Source organism: Microchirus variegatus (assembly GCF_963457635.1).
Source record: "Microchirus variegatus genome assembly, chromosome: 10".
NCBI lineage: Eukaryota > Metazoa > Chordata > Actinopteri > Pleuronectiformes > Soleidae > Microchirus > Microchirus variegatus.
Window position 1 is genome coordinate 9574374 of NC_139811.1, and position 13347 is coordinate 9587720.

Sequence of the window (13347 nt, forward strand, 5' to 3'; positions counted from 1 at the left end):
CTAAGTGGAACACATGAGGCCAGAGTCAGGTGGTACAAAGGTTTTCAGCGAGGCGAATTGTTATCACACATTTTGTTTTCTTTATGGCACGGTGAGAGGCCAGGGGAGCGTCCAGGGATATGAGATCACACAGGTAATGACATGGACTGAAAAAAACCCACCGAAGTGCTGTTAATACTAATAAAATATGATGTTTTTATTTGGATTAGGTTATACAGGGTGACATAACTACTTCCCACGCGACACGTTAAGACTTGTGCAGTCTTTTTTTTTTTTTTGCCACACCTGTTGCTGCTGACAGGTTCAGGACAAGTCAAACAAGTGTACGCTGATTCTTATCTCAATGTTAACCAAAGATAACTGTGCCAGTCTGTGGCATTTTAAGACATACGGATGTTAACGCTCTCATTTTGGCTCTGATTTAAATCACAGATAACATAATGACTCAAATCCAGGAGGTGGAAAGAGTACTGGAATATTCTACTCAAGTAAAAGTGCCACTGTTTTTGATAAAACTGAAGTAAACTTAAGTAGAAAAGTACTGGTCTAAAAGTATACTCAAATAAAATGTACTCAGATTTACTTCAAGTTACATTTGTAACAACGTTGGGGGTTCATAAATCCCACATTCATTGTTTTTCATTAAAGGCAAATCTGTCAAATGGGTCAAAGGTCACAAAATCATTCAGCGACAAAGTTTCCATTTTTTCCCAACATTATTTTACTCAATAACGGATGTGATACAGTACTTCCAAATTACACGCTTTTAAAAGATGACTTTAAAAAGTTCAAGTACACAAGTAAATGTAATGCATTACTTTCCACCTCTGCTCAAATCATCTAATTCATACACTCTTAGAAATAAAAGTGCTAAGTAGAACCATATAAGGTTCTTCGGCTTGTCCCCATACGAGAACCCTTTTTGGCTCCAGGTAGAACCCCTTTGGAGAGTTCCACCAAGAACCCTTTTAAAACCCTTTATTCAGGAAAGGGGTTTTAAAGGGTTCACTGGATCAAAATGGTTCTTACTGTCTTCGGGAAAGGGTTTTTCAGAAGCAAATGGTTCCAGGTAGAACCTCAGACCTTGTAGAAGAACCCTTTTGGAACCCTTATTTCTAAGAGTGTACACAGAACACACTTTATTAATATCTAAATGTTGTGCAGCTGCGATGTCGTCATGTTTTAATGTTAGAATATCAGTAGTGTATCAGGGATCACTATGGCCATGGGATGAGTCAATGAGTAACTCAGTGACCATGCATGTGTTTCTATGGGCGTGTATGTGTGTGTGTGTGTGCGATTCAAAGGTCAAAGACCCTAAAATGACAGCATCTAATCATAACCAAAAATGCTATCTGTGATGGCAGTGGAGGATTGAGGGTGTGCAGGGTAATTCAGACGTTTTTACACGGACGCACCGTGTGATCTGAGAGCTCGCACACGTGTCCGACAGCGAGTGAAGCACAGACAACACACTTGACACTTTGCTGACATATTTCCACACCGACGCAACATTAGATTAGCATTTCAGTGACTAAAGCACACACACACACACACACAGTATTCATAGGTGTGTGCGTGCCTGTCAGGTATCAGTGTTTACCAGTGAATCTCAGCTGTTGTGACACCCCTCTCACGTGTGACGTCACCAGCTCTGGTTTTTCTCTTCATATAAGGTGAGCAAACCAGCGAGCCACGAGCAGCGCTATAGAAGTCAAGAGCGTGTTCTTCTGCGCGGTCACTCCCTGCATTACTACACCCGTCCCAGCGTGACTTCCTGTTCCTCTAATGAGTAAAGATGCCGCAAGTTTCTCTCAGCTGTCAACCCAAGAAGGCCATTATTGGCAAATTCACTTCCAGGACCGCCTCTTCTTTCCCTGCTATCGACATGTATGCTGCTTCCTCTATTCTTATTCTTTCTGCCTCTGTATTTTTTTAAAGGGAATAAGATATTTTGTACATGATGCGGGCAGTTGAGGCTAAAAATACAATACATTTTGGTGTGTATGGGTATATTTATGTAAGGTAAGGGAGAGGAACCATTAAAAGATGCACGCACACATGTCATAAAAACACTTTCTGGGCACATTGGAGACTTTTCATACTCTTGCAATGACTTCCTGGAGTTTTACCACTTACTCAAGCCATCACACACATACACGCACACGCGCACGCACACGCGCACGTTTACGCAGCATTACTTTGAGTAAATATCCCTATAAGGAAAGGAACGTGACTTTGAGGACCTTTGATGTTATTCAAACTTATTTTATTTGAGAAATTCTACCGTAGAGCCTTTGATAGATGGGTACTGGAAAATATCTACTAATTTGCTGTGCTAATTCTTGGTCGTTATGTTGCTGTTAAATATATAAATCATAATTCACAACCTGGAACATCAAGGCAATATTTGTATGTGTTGTTGATCCAAGAAGGAAAATGGCTTTGTGGACCTTTGGTGTTATTAAAAGCTTATTTTATTTGATAATTGCTACCATAGAGGCGTTGATAACATTGATGACTATGGTAGATAGAGCGACAGGTAGATGCTGTATATACGTACTGGAAAATATCTCCTAATTGGCTGTGCCTGTGTGTAAAAAGGTTTTTTTAAGTCGTTATGTTGCTGTATAAATCATTTGCATTGTGGAACATCGAGGCAATATTTCTATGTTGATGGAAATGTAACCTGGATGTACGGCAAGTGGACATAAATGTGCAAACCCTTCACATTACTCCTCCTTGCTTTTGTGATTGAGGAATTGAAACAGTACATATATACGAGTCAAGTCCATATGAACCTGCGTCTACGTTTGCCACTACACCTAAGTCTTAACCCTCAAAAGGCCGACCAGACAAAAAGTCCTCACTCCCTAAGTTTATTTGGTCCTCACAAAGATACCCATACAAGAACACACACACAGACATACAGACAGTTAAACATCTGCTGTCTTGACTCGAACTGCGAGACTGCAAGACTGCAGCTCAATACAAGAAACATTAGTTGCAATTAGCATTAAGTGAGTTTGAAAGCCGAGTCCTGGAAATGTGGACGTCAAAGATGAGTGGAAAACAACGAGGGCGAGATGAAAACAAGGCATAAAGCCCATCAGATACGATCTGCAGACACACACACACAGAGAGAGAGAGACAGGGGGAGATTAGAGATGAGGAAGATGAGGAGAAATATTGCATGTCATCTCAGATGTGCATCACATTTTACATCCAGTCCACAGGAGTTTTGGTTCACACCGAAGTCTGTGAGGTGAAAGTGAACGTTACGAAGATGCTTAAAGGAAATGACCATTTATTTATTTTCGGAGTCACAAGAGATGAGAGATATAAATATAAATATATAAATATAAGACACACGCAGTCAAATCACATGTCCGCCAATGGTATTGTGCATTTGTGGTGAACTGAGGTTCATCATCTGGGATGTTTGGGACTGAAATAGTTGGCAATGGTGACATTCCATGTGACATTTGTAGACAAATATACGTATTATATAATTATCGTAATAATAATATAAAGCAAAGTCATAGATCTAGATTTGCATCTACACTCTTATAAATAAGGGTTCCAAAAGGGTCCTTCTACAAGGGCTGATGTTCTACCCGGAACCATTTGCTTCTGAAGAACCCTTTAAAACCCCTTTCGTGAATAAAGGGTTCTTGGTGGAACCCTCCAAAAAGTTCGCGCCAAAAAGGGTTCTCCTATGAGGACAAGCCGAAGAACCTGATATGGTTCTACTTAGCACTTATTTCTAAGAGTGTACAGCAGATTAACTACAACATCGTCTAATACAAATTGTAACACCAGAGAATCGCAGTAGCCCAAACTATGGTCTGTCAGCAGCTTTCTTTCTTTCTTCCCTCCTGCATCCATCCATCCATCCATCCATCCATCCATCCATCCATCCCCCACCTCCATCTTGCAAAGGAGGCCTTCCCAACCTCTCGCTGCTCTTTCAACCCCTCGTCTTTGCAGCCTGATGAAAAAAGTGACTGGCCGACCAATTGTTTGCCATCTGTGACTGGTCATAGTCTCAGAGAGGGAAGCCCTGTTCACCCCCTCACTCTTCCCTCACACCCTTCCTGCTTCGCTCCGTCCTTCCTCCTCCCCTCCCCTCTCCACCCAGCGTCATTGATCCATGGGTCACCGTGGTGATAGTCTGACTCCAAGGCACAGGACAGTTACCAGCTGTGTGTGTGTGTGTGTCTTGCCTGCCAGCTGGCCTGTTTGTGCTCCGATTGGATTAGCTTCCCATTTAAGACCCAAATGGATCCTTAACTCAAACCCCCCACTTCTTTACTCACACACACTTATGCGTTAATGGCCACGTCCAGGCCTGGCATCATGACCAGCATCATATCTAACCATTATGTTTGTATGAGGATTCTACTCATAGTAAGACAAAGTCCAAGACTTTGCACGTCCTCTTTTTTTTTAAATCTATGTGACGCAGCTCACCTCTGACTTGGAGCTCTGGCGACAAATGAGATTTGTTAGCGTTGACTACAAGCCGATGTACGACGTCATCGGCTCATCGTAATTAAAAAAAAGTATTGCGCTGCTTAAGAGAGCATGCTCTTTGAAAATGATTTTCCGTTATCTGATTAAGAGCTTGAAGCATATAACCCACTTTTCAGACTTGTTTGTGAGACAAAGGGCGCTCCTCTATAACGACAGTAATAACCACATGCAGCGCTCGAGGCTACGCCGCTTCTCAGAATGCCTTTTTTTGGGTTGTTTCTCACACACACCAGACCCACTGTCCTCACTTCTCGTCGCTCTTCTCCTTCCTGTGCACCAGCGTCACATGCTCGCCGTGTCCTGGCCTCTGATTGGTTCAAAGTAGAGCGTGAGGTGCCTTTTAAGGCTGTGAGCTTTTCAACTCAGGTGTTGCCTCGACCGCGTCAGAAATTAACTCAAATCAGAGCATACGGAGACTAACGTATGTGAGGTGTTTTAGGAAGTAAAGTGCCCAAAAAGTTGTTATGTGTAAAGATATATCACATTTTTTATGTGTTCAAAGTTCCTGCAGAGGTAACAAACACACTCATTCAACCCCTGCATGGTGGTGAACGAGGCAGGCCTATCTATCCACTACCATCTGTCTCTGTTTGGTGGGAGGGCTCCTGTCCTCTCATTGGCTTGTCCGACACGCTACAGGCCTTTTGATTGGCTCGTGCGGGTGTATGGAGGCTCTTGAATGGTACTCTTACTTCCTGATTTTTTTTCCTTCTCCTTATTCTGCTGCTGCTTCCCCCACAACCATGCAGCGAGAGGTCAGCAACCTACACACGCCCATGCACTTTGGTCTGTCGTCCCTGGCAGCACTTTTTCTACATTCCTTACGTAACATTATAGCCCGTCATCCTCTCGCTATCGTTCCCCTCCCTGTTCTCTTCATGCCCTTTTTCTTTTATTTTGTCACTTTCTGTCATTGTTTTCCTACATTTTCCTTATTTAAATCAACCACAGCAGATTAAAATGTTAGAAGTAACACATGTACAGGGATCCTCTCATCTCCTCTCGTATGAACTCCCAAGGAGCAGCATAAATGTGTTGCTGCAGCGTGCACCCATTGCCCCTGAATTGCTGAGTAATGATTACACGCCTTGCTTTGTCGTATTGTACCGCACATATTGTGTGTATGTGTGTTTTTGCATGCGAACGGCAGTGGGCTATATTGTTCTGTACAGCATTTTTTTTTTGTTTGCAGTTCCCACCCTTCTCCTCTCTCACACACTCGCCGTTTGAATGAGCTGCCTGCTCTGATCCGATTGGCTGCCGGCGGCTGCCATATAAGGACACAGGGCAGCAGCAGAGGCAGGAAATGGGGGGGTAAAGAGGAAGTGGAGAGCCGGCTCTGAGAGACCGGCAGCAGAGAAGTCAGATGAAACTGCCACACCTTTCCTTCAATAATTCTCCATTGTGTCTTTTCATCGAATCTTCACATTTGACACGATCATCTGCTCTGCTTGTCCACACGTTCATCACCCACTCCTTTCCTTTCCTCTCGTCCCCTCTGGTTCTCCCGCTCTCTTTAGCATCTTTGCATGATCGGCACATGGTGTTGCCTCATTGGTAAAATGTATAATATGTATAGTGCTCAAAGTGTGCTGTGACTGGAAGCCTCTTAAATCGCTCATGGCAGCAGTCTTTCAGCTTAGCGCAACACAGAGCTGCTTTGCAGCCAAGGTTCGGACACAATCCTCTCGGAGTATGCAGGCAGCAGCAGCAGCAGTACGCCGTGTTATTGTGCAGCACATTGATATACGAGCACAGCATGATGTAATGTATCAGTGTTGGACATTCCAGGGAGAGATCTGTGTTAATCTGAGAGCCTGTAGACTCGTTTTAACGCGCAGATAACCTCAAGAAGTAGTGGACATTAAGGTTTCTGGACACATCAGGGAGTTAAAATGACCTCTATTATAAACACGCTGGGCATTTAATGAGCTGAATGCAATACTTTTTAGACTCATTAGGTTAACATTTGTTTGGCAATAAATAAATGGTTTTGCTTTCCCCGCCCTAAAGTTGTAATAGTTGTTGAAGACGCTTCCAAGTGGAGGTGTTCCAACTGCCTCAGGGTGGAATAATCTGAACACATTTGGCATGGGTGTGCCGTGGGATCCAACCACACACACACACACACAAAAAAAACTAGCTACCTTGTGTAATCTCCTGCCACCACAAACCAAAACAGAGAATGATGGATGTATGAGGTAAATGAAATAAAATACACATTAGTGAAGCTCAGAATCTTTGGTTTTTACGATAAGAAGATCGTAATTAGACGATTATAAACAGACTAAAAAATCTTCAACAATGGTTCTGACAGACATGGCTGTGGCTGAGCCTCTTAAAAACACACGTTTACAATGTTGTGATCGAAAGATGATTTAAAGCAGCAGTAGGTTCACTGAAGTTCGGTGACAGTCTCAGGTCACAGCTCCCTTCCCCACTTTTCTCCGTCTGTCACTTTGTTTGTTGTTTGACTAGCAGGAGTGTGTGACATGTGATTGTGTGTGTGTGTGTGTGTGTTTGTTGACCTGGGTGTGCGTATAAATGAGGCCACATCCTCCTGTTAACATTGATATCCTTAAAAGGAGATCTTTAAGTTTGTCACATGACAACAATCTGAGGAATGCGAGCGTGGTCACATGGGATGCCGTCTCAAGGAAATCAACTTCACCCCCTGAGGACTGTGAAATTATGAGTGTGTGTGTTTTTTTTATTTTTTTTTATTTTGTATCCGTGTATGAGTGTGAATGTGTGATTGTGCCTGTGGTTGTCTCATCAGGTGTGGGCATATATAGCAACACATGTATATATACTGTGTGTGTGTGTGTGCAAAACTATAAAGGGGAATTCACAACTCGGGAGGTTTCACTTCTCTTCACTTGTGTTCCAATAGTTGGAAACTGCAGAGGAGGATGTTCTAATTTCACACTGTTTTGTGTGTGTTTGTGCGTGTGTGTGTGTGTGTGTATCAGGACCAGCAGTCCTCATTGGGGACCAAAACCTGGTCCCAATGATGCAGATACTAATATCTGTCTAAGTTTAAGGCTAAGATTAGGGATGGCACTTTGTTTAGGCTGTCCAAAATGAATGGCCTTGCCAGTGAGCGTCACATCAGCGTTTAAAACCTGAATTGTCATTGAATTTCAGAGTAAAAGCACTTGATTCGAGTTGCAACCACCAGCACAGCCCCCTGCGTCGATTAAAGCATGAAAAACAGAGCTAAATGTGTGTGTGTGTGTGTGTTTATGAAGAAATGAAAATCAGCACTCACACCACTTCCTAAAGCTGTGGCTGCTGTGTGTGGGCTCGTGGGTCTGATGCTGCTCGGTGCTGCCTCCTACAGCTGCCAACCGTCTACTGAAACCACACGGTTGTCACTTTTTCTGCACACACAGAGGGACTTCCTCTTTGTTCGCTACGAGGCACCATATAAGGTTAACATTGAACAGGTACTGACACAGACACTGCCACAAGTTAAGGCGATGGCATTGAAGGAGAGCGCGGGGGGGGGGGGGGGGGGGAGACGCCATGTCTGGTCATAGTGAAGCTGTGTGTGCACTGTGTGTCCGTGCATGTGTGTGTGTGTGTGTGTGTGTTAGTCATTGGGAAATTTTGGGCAACAGCCTGACAAGGCTGTTCAGCTATCATCAACTCACCATTTCTGTTTTTTCCACACGGCCTTGCACAGTTCCTTTTTTTTTCTTTCTTACTGTCATTTAAATTTTCCTGAGTTGAGTGTTTTCTTACATCACACTCACGCAGATTGAAGTACAAACACAGGTACTAGTCATTTCTGTGCAGGCGTTTTTTTTTTATATATATAAGTTTTATATAATAGAACGCTCTATTGACACAATAGAGTATTAAGAAACAGAATGAGAATAAAGGTCAGATTTTTTCCCCCTGACCTTTCACGGAGTGACATGTGGTAATGAGTGAAGTTTCAGAAACAGATTTCCTCCATTAGTCATCTGAATGGGTGCATTATGATAGCCAATGCGTAACATTTAGGAGGGGTTTATATGTAGAAAAATTGAGAATACCACCCACAATGATACCTTTTCCCTAAGACAGGGTTTTTCAAGGGTTCTTGGTAACACTAATGGTTCCAGTAAGAACCATTTTGATCCAGAGAACCCTTTAAAACCCCTTTCGTGAGTAAATGGTTTTAAAAGGGTTCTTGGAGGAACCAAAAGTTTGGAGCCAAAAAGGGTTCTCCTATGAGGACAAGCCGAAGAACCTTATATGGTTCTACTTAGCACTTTTATTTCTAAGAGTGTACAGCAGATTAACTACAACATCCTCTAATACAAATTGTAACACCAGAGAATCAAGTCTCAAACACTTTGTTTTCAATGCAGTAGCCCAAACTATGGTCTGTCAGCAGCTTTACAGCGTTCCAGTAAGAACCATTTTGATCCAGAGAACCCTTTTAAAACCCTTCCTGAATAAAGGGTTTTAAAAGGGTTCTTGGTGGAACCCTCCAAAAGGGTTCCAGGTGGAACCTTTATAAAAAGGTTCTACCTGGAGCCAAAAAGGGTTCTCCCATGAGGACAAGTCAAAGAACCTTATATGGTTCTACTTAGCACTTTTATTTCTAAGAGTGTACCAACTTCTTCTGCCCTCAAACAGAACAGTTAGAATCCCCGTATGTAAATGCAATAAATTGAAGAATGAATTAATCCAATTGCCTTAAAATTAACATTTTGTATGTACTTCAGCCAATGGAGGCCAAAGTGGAAGTTTACGACGCAAACAGAGAATAACATACATCAAATTCTAATCTTTTCTCTACGCAGCACATTCCTCCAATCAGACAAAAACCACAGCAAACCAGGGAAATAATAATAATAACAAACAGTGTCTACTTCATTCCCTGACACTGACCTTCAAGCTCTATGACGACAGATTCAGCTGCATCGCTTCATCTCCCCCTCCAGTCTTTCATAGTAAGAGAGAGGAGAAACACAGAGGGATGAGATTAGACATTACAAGAAAAATATGTGGCGATGAAAATGAGTAAGAGAGAGAGAAAAGCCTAAACGCAAACGGGATTAGAAGACGGGTTCATCATCTGACTCAGGCTTTGCTCTTTCACATCGTCCCTATCTTCCTCCTCTTTCCCCCTCATCATGCCAGGGCCTTTACTCAAAACTAATATTCAGCCTTGAATTCCTGCTTGCACACCACATCCAAAAGAAAACAGGCAGAGGTGATTCAGTCATGTGCTCTTCCAGACCTTGGCAACAAACAGTTATCTGTGTCACCTTGCTCTGTATTAGTGTTTGTGTGTCCAGTTTGGATGTGAAAAGTTTTGTGGTTGTGTGTCCAATAAAACATGACTCTTTACCCCCCCATCCTCCACCCTCCAAAAAGAAAAGCTTCCTCTCTGGCTCTGCTGCATTGTCACCCTGAACATGCGCTCGAAGCAGCAAAGTGGCTTTAGCCAAGCTCCTGTTTCCCTCCGCTCTGTGTGCACACATTCACTTCCTGTTGTGGGGTTGAAAAGGGAATGAGATCAAGGTTTATTTTAATAGAAAAAGAGACAAGCATTGAAGAAGTTAAGGGATATATATGTGTGTGTGTGTGTATGCAAATGTGATGTGGATAATCATGTGGGATTCCCTGAGCAGCAGGATACAGTCAAACTCTGAAATGTAGGTCAAGAGGCACACGGCAATTTCCCTGTGCTGTTGTATAACCAAGCATACACACACACACACACACGCACGCACGCACGCATGCACACGCACACACACATTCTACACAATCAAGACATACGCAACATTGACGTGCAGCGACGACACTGTGTCCTCTTGAGGCAGTGTTGTCATGTAACAAAGTACTGTCTTCCGAGCAACTTCTCCTTTTACTCCACTACATTTCCTCTAACTATCTTTGTTACTCGTTACTAGCAAATAAAATCAGACGAAGAAGAGTTGGAATCATGGTCCGTATTTACTATATATAGAGCTTTTAGAGTCTCGATGAGCTGCTTTACACCATACACTCTTAGAAATAAGGGTTCCAAAAGGGTACTACAAGGGCTGACGTTCTACCTGGAACCATTAGCTTCCCCAAGAAAGGGCTTTTCAAGGGTTCTTGGTAACACTAATGGTTCCAGAGAACCCTTTAAAAACAACAACCTTTCCTGAATAAAGGGTTTTAAAACCTGGAGCCAAAAAGGGTTCTCCTATGAGGACAAGCCGAAGAACCTTATATGGTTCTACTTAGCACTTTTATTTCTCAGAGTGTAGTCACACACTGCAACATTGGTGTAAGTGTCTTTGCTCAAGGACACACATAGACGAGCAGAGCCAGGAATTGAACCCACAACCTTCTACCACTGAGCTACCACGGCTAAAAGTACATTTTATATACGAAAATGACTTTTGATACTTAAGTACAGTAAATGACATAAACTTTAAGACTTTTAGTTAAGTAATATTACTTTTAAAAAGTCACTTCAACTTCTAACAAAGTCATCTGCTAAGATACTTTTACTTAAGTATCCCTTTAAGGTATTTTATACAAGACTGTCCTGAAGAGACTTCATGTGTGTGTGTGTGTGTGTGTGTGTGTGTGTGTGTGTGTGTGTGTGTGTGTGTGTGTGTGTGTGTGTGTGTGTTCTGGCTCTCATGGGGAACAAAGGAACAGAGAGAGAGAGGGAGTACATTTGCAGGTAAATAGCGGCCGCATCATTAGCTGAAGGCTGCAGGTTATCACCAGGACTTGTTGCCTTTAAGTAGAGCTGTAAATTCCTCATTCACTCACTCTGGAAACTCCTCTCTACCTCTTGTCATGTTTTCTCTAATTCAGAGTCTTTCCCTCTCTGGCCACTCGAAAAAAGAAAGAGCGAGAGAGAGAGGATGAAGTGGAAGAAGAAGACTGAAAAGAAGAAAGCGAGGGGGGGGGGGGGAGTGAGAGAGGGGGGAGTTCCGCCTTTTTTGGCTCATCCGATTGTAAACCGATAACCTGGAACGTACCACCAAGCTGTTACATAAGGGATAGGAGACACCCTGAGAGATGGTGTGTGTGTGTGTGTGAGAGAGAGAGAGAGAGAGAGAGAGAGAGAGAGAGAGAGAGAGAGAGAGAGAGAGAGAGAGAGAGAGAGAGAGAGAGAGAGAGAGAGAGAGAGAGAGAGAGAGAATGAGAGAGAGACAAAGTACAAAGTAAGCAACAAATGTTCTGTTTTTTTTGGTAACACAAACAACTCGGTTAGTCACACTGACTTTTTTTTTCGTGAAAAAGAATTCAATGGGACCTGTGGTGTGTGTGTGTGTGTGTGTGTGTGTGTGTGTGTGTGTGTGTGTGTGTGTGTGTGTGTGTGTGTGCGCGTGCTCTAAAGAGAAGAGATCACATTGTTGTCGAGAGGAACAGGAACATGTTGGGTTCTGGCTTTAATTCCTCTTCCCCCCTCCTCCTCCTCCTCATACACTGACCTGATTTCACAACATATCCGCATGTGGAAGCCAGTGAATTGTTCCATATGTCTGACAATATACAGTATACTATAAAAAAATTAAATAAAAAAAGGTGCTGCGGGAACTCCCGACAAACACATCTGTGTCATCACAGAAGTGAAGCTAGTGCGGTAAATGGGACAGTTTACAGGGGAATACTATTTACATAAATTATTAAAGCAGAATTCCCCGTAGGCTCTCTCCTCCCCTCAGGGCATTACTCAGTGTAAAATGATCCTGTACAGCAACTCATCTAGATATATATATAAAAAAACCTTAATGCGTATGAAAACAAGATCATAAAGAACACAGTGAAACGTCATCATGTTCTGTTACAAACATGTTATCCCATGAAAGACCACGGACTGTTTATGATAAATGAACGTAACCTTCCTGGTTCCGCCTGAAGCCACATAGGAAGTAAAAATGGGAGTGGCTGAGCTGCTGGTGGTTAAAAGAAGCCAGATGGAGGAAAATCCACATTAGATGAAAACACTGTGTCTTCTAATATAGTTTTCTGTGGCAATGTAATAAGTGTGTGCCTTATTTAAAAAAATAAAAATAAAAATCAGCCTACTTTACAACTGATTCACAACATCTGTAAACATTCTCCTGAGGAGTTAATGGTCTCATTCACAAGTTTCTTCTTCTTAATGTGTTAATAAAGCACAGCACATGCCGCATGAGGTATGATCTGTCTGGTCGCAAAACATCAACATGTTCCAATGTCAAGGCTTCAAAAACGGGAGGTCAGAGGTCAAGTTCACACTTACACAAGTACAGAAGTGTGAAATGTAGAACCTCGAGGCTCGAGGCTGCCACCAGACCCCTAAAGAGCTGAGAGGCGTGATAATAATGGACATGTATCACCTACTTCATGACCTGCACTATCATTTTGCACATTAAGTTTATTTTGCACAGTGCTCTTTTCTTTATCTGCACATTTGTATGATATATTTCTAGTTATACTGTCCTCATTGTGTGTCCTCTTATTACTTTTAATATCTATCTATTTCTTTTGACTTTTAACTCAGCATTTGTGTGGACAGCAAAGGAAGAATTTACTGTACGTATGACAATGAACTCTTGAATCTTTGGAAGAGCGGTCGCCACTTATCGGGACGCACCTGCAGTAAACAGAAGCAGCTGGCCATCAGCTGGTTAGCTTAGCTTAGTTTAGCGCGGAGAACGGAAGCAGGGGAAAAACAATGAACCTAGTCTGCACAATAGCAACAATCCATGCATTGTTTCATACGAATAATGACCAAATACTACACCGAAATATCTCTCAGACAGGATGTATTGATAGACAACCAGTGGAAACTCAGTTACACTTCTGTTTTTTTAT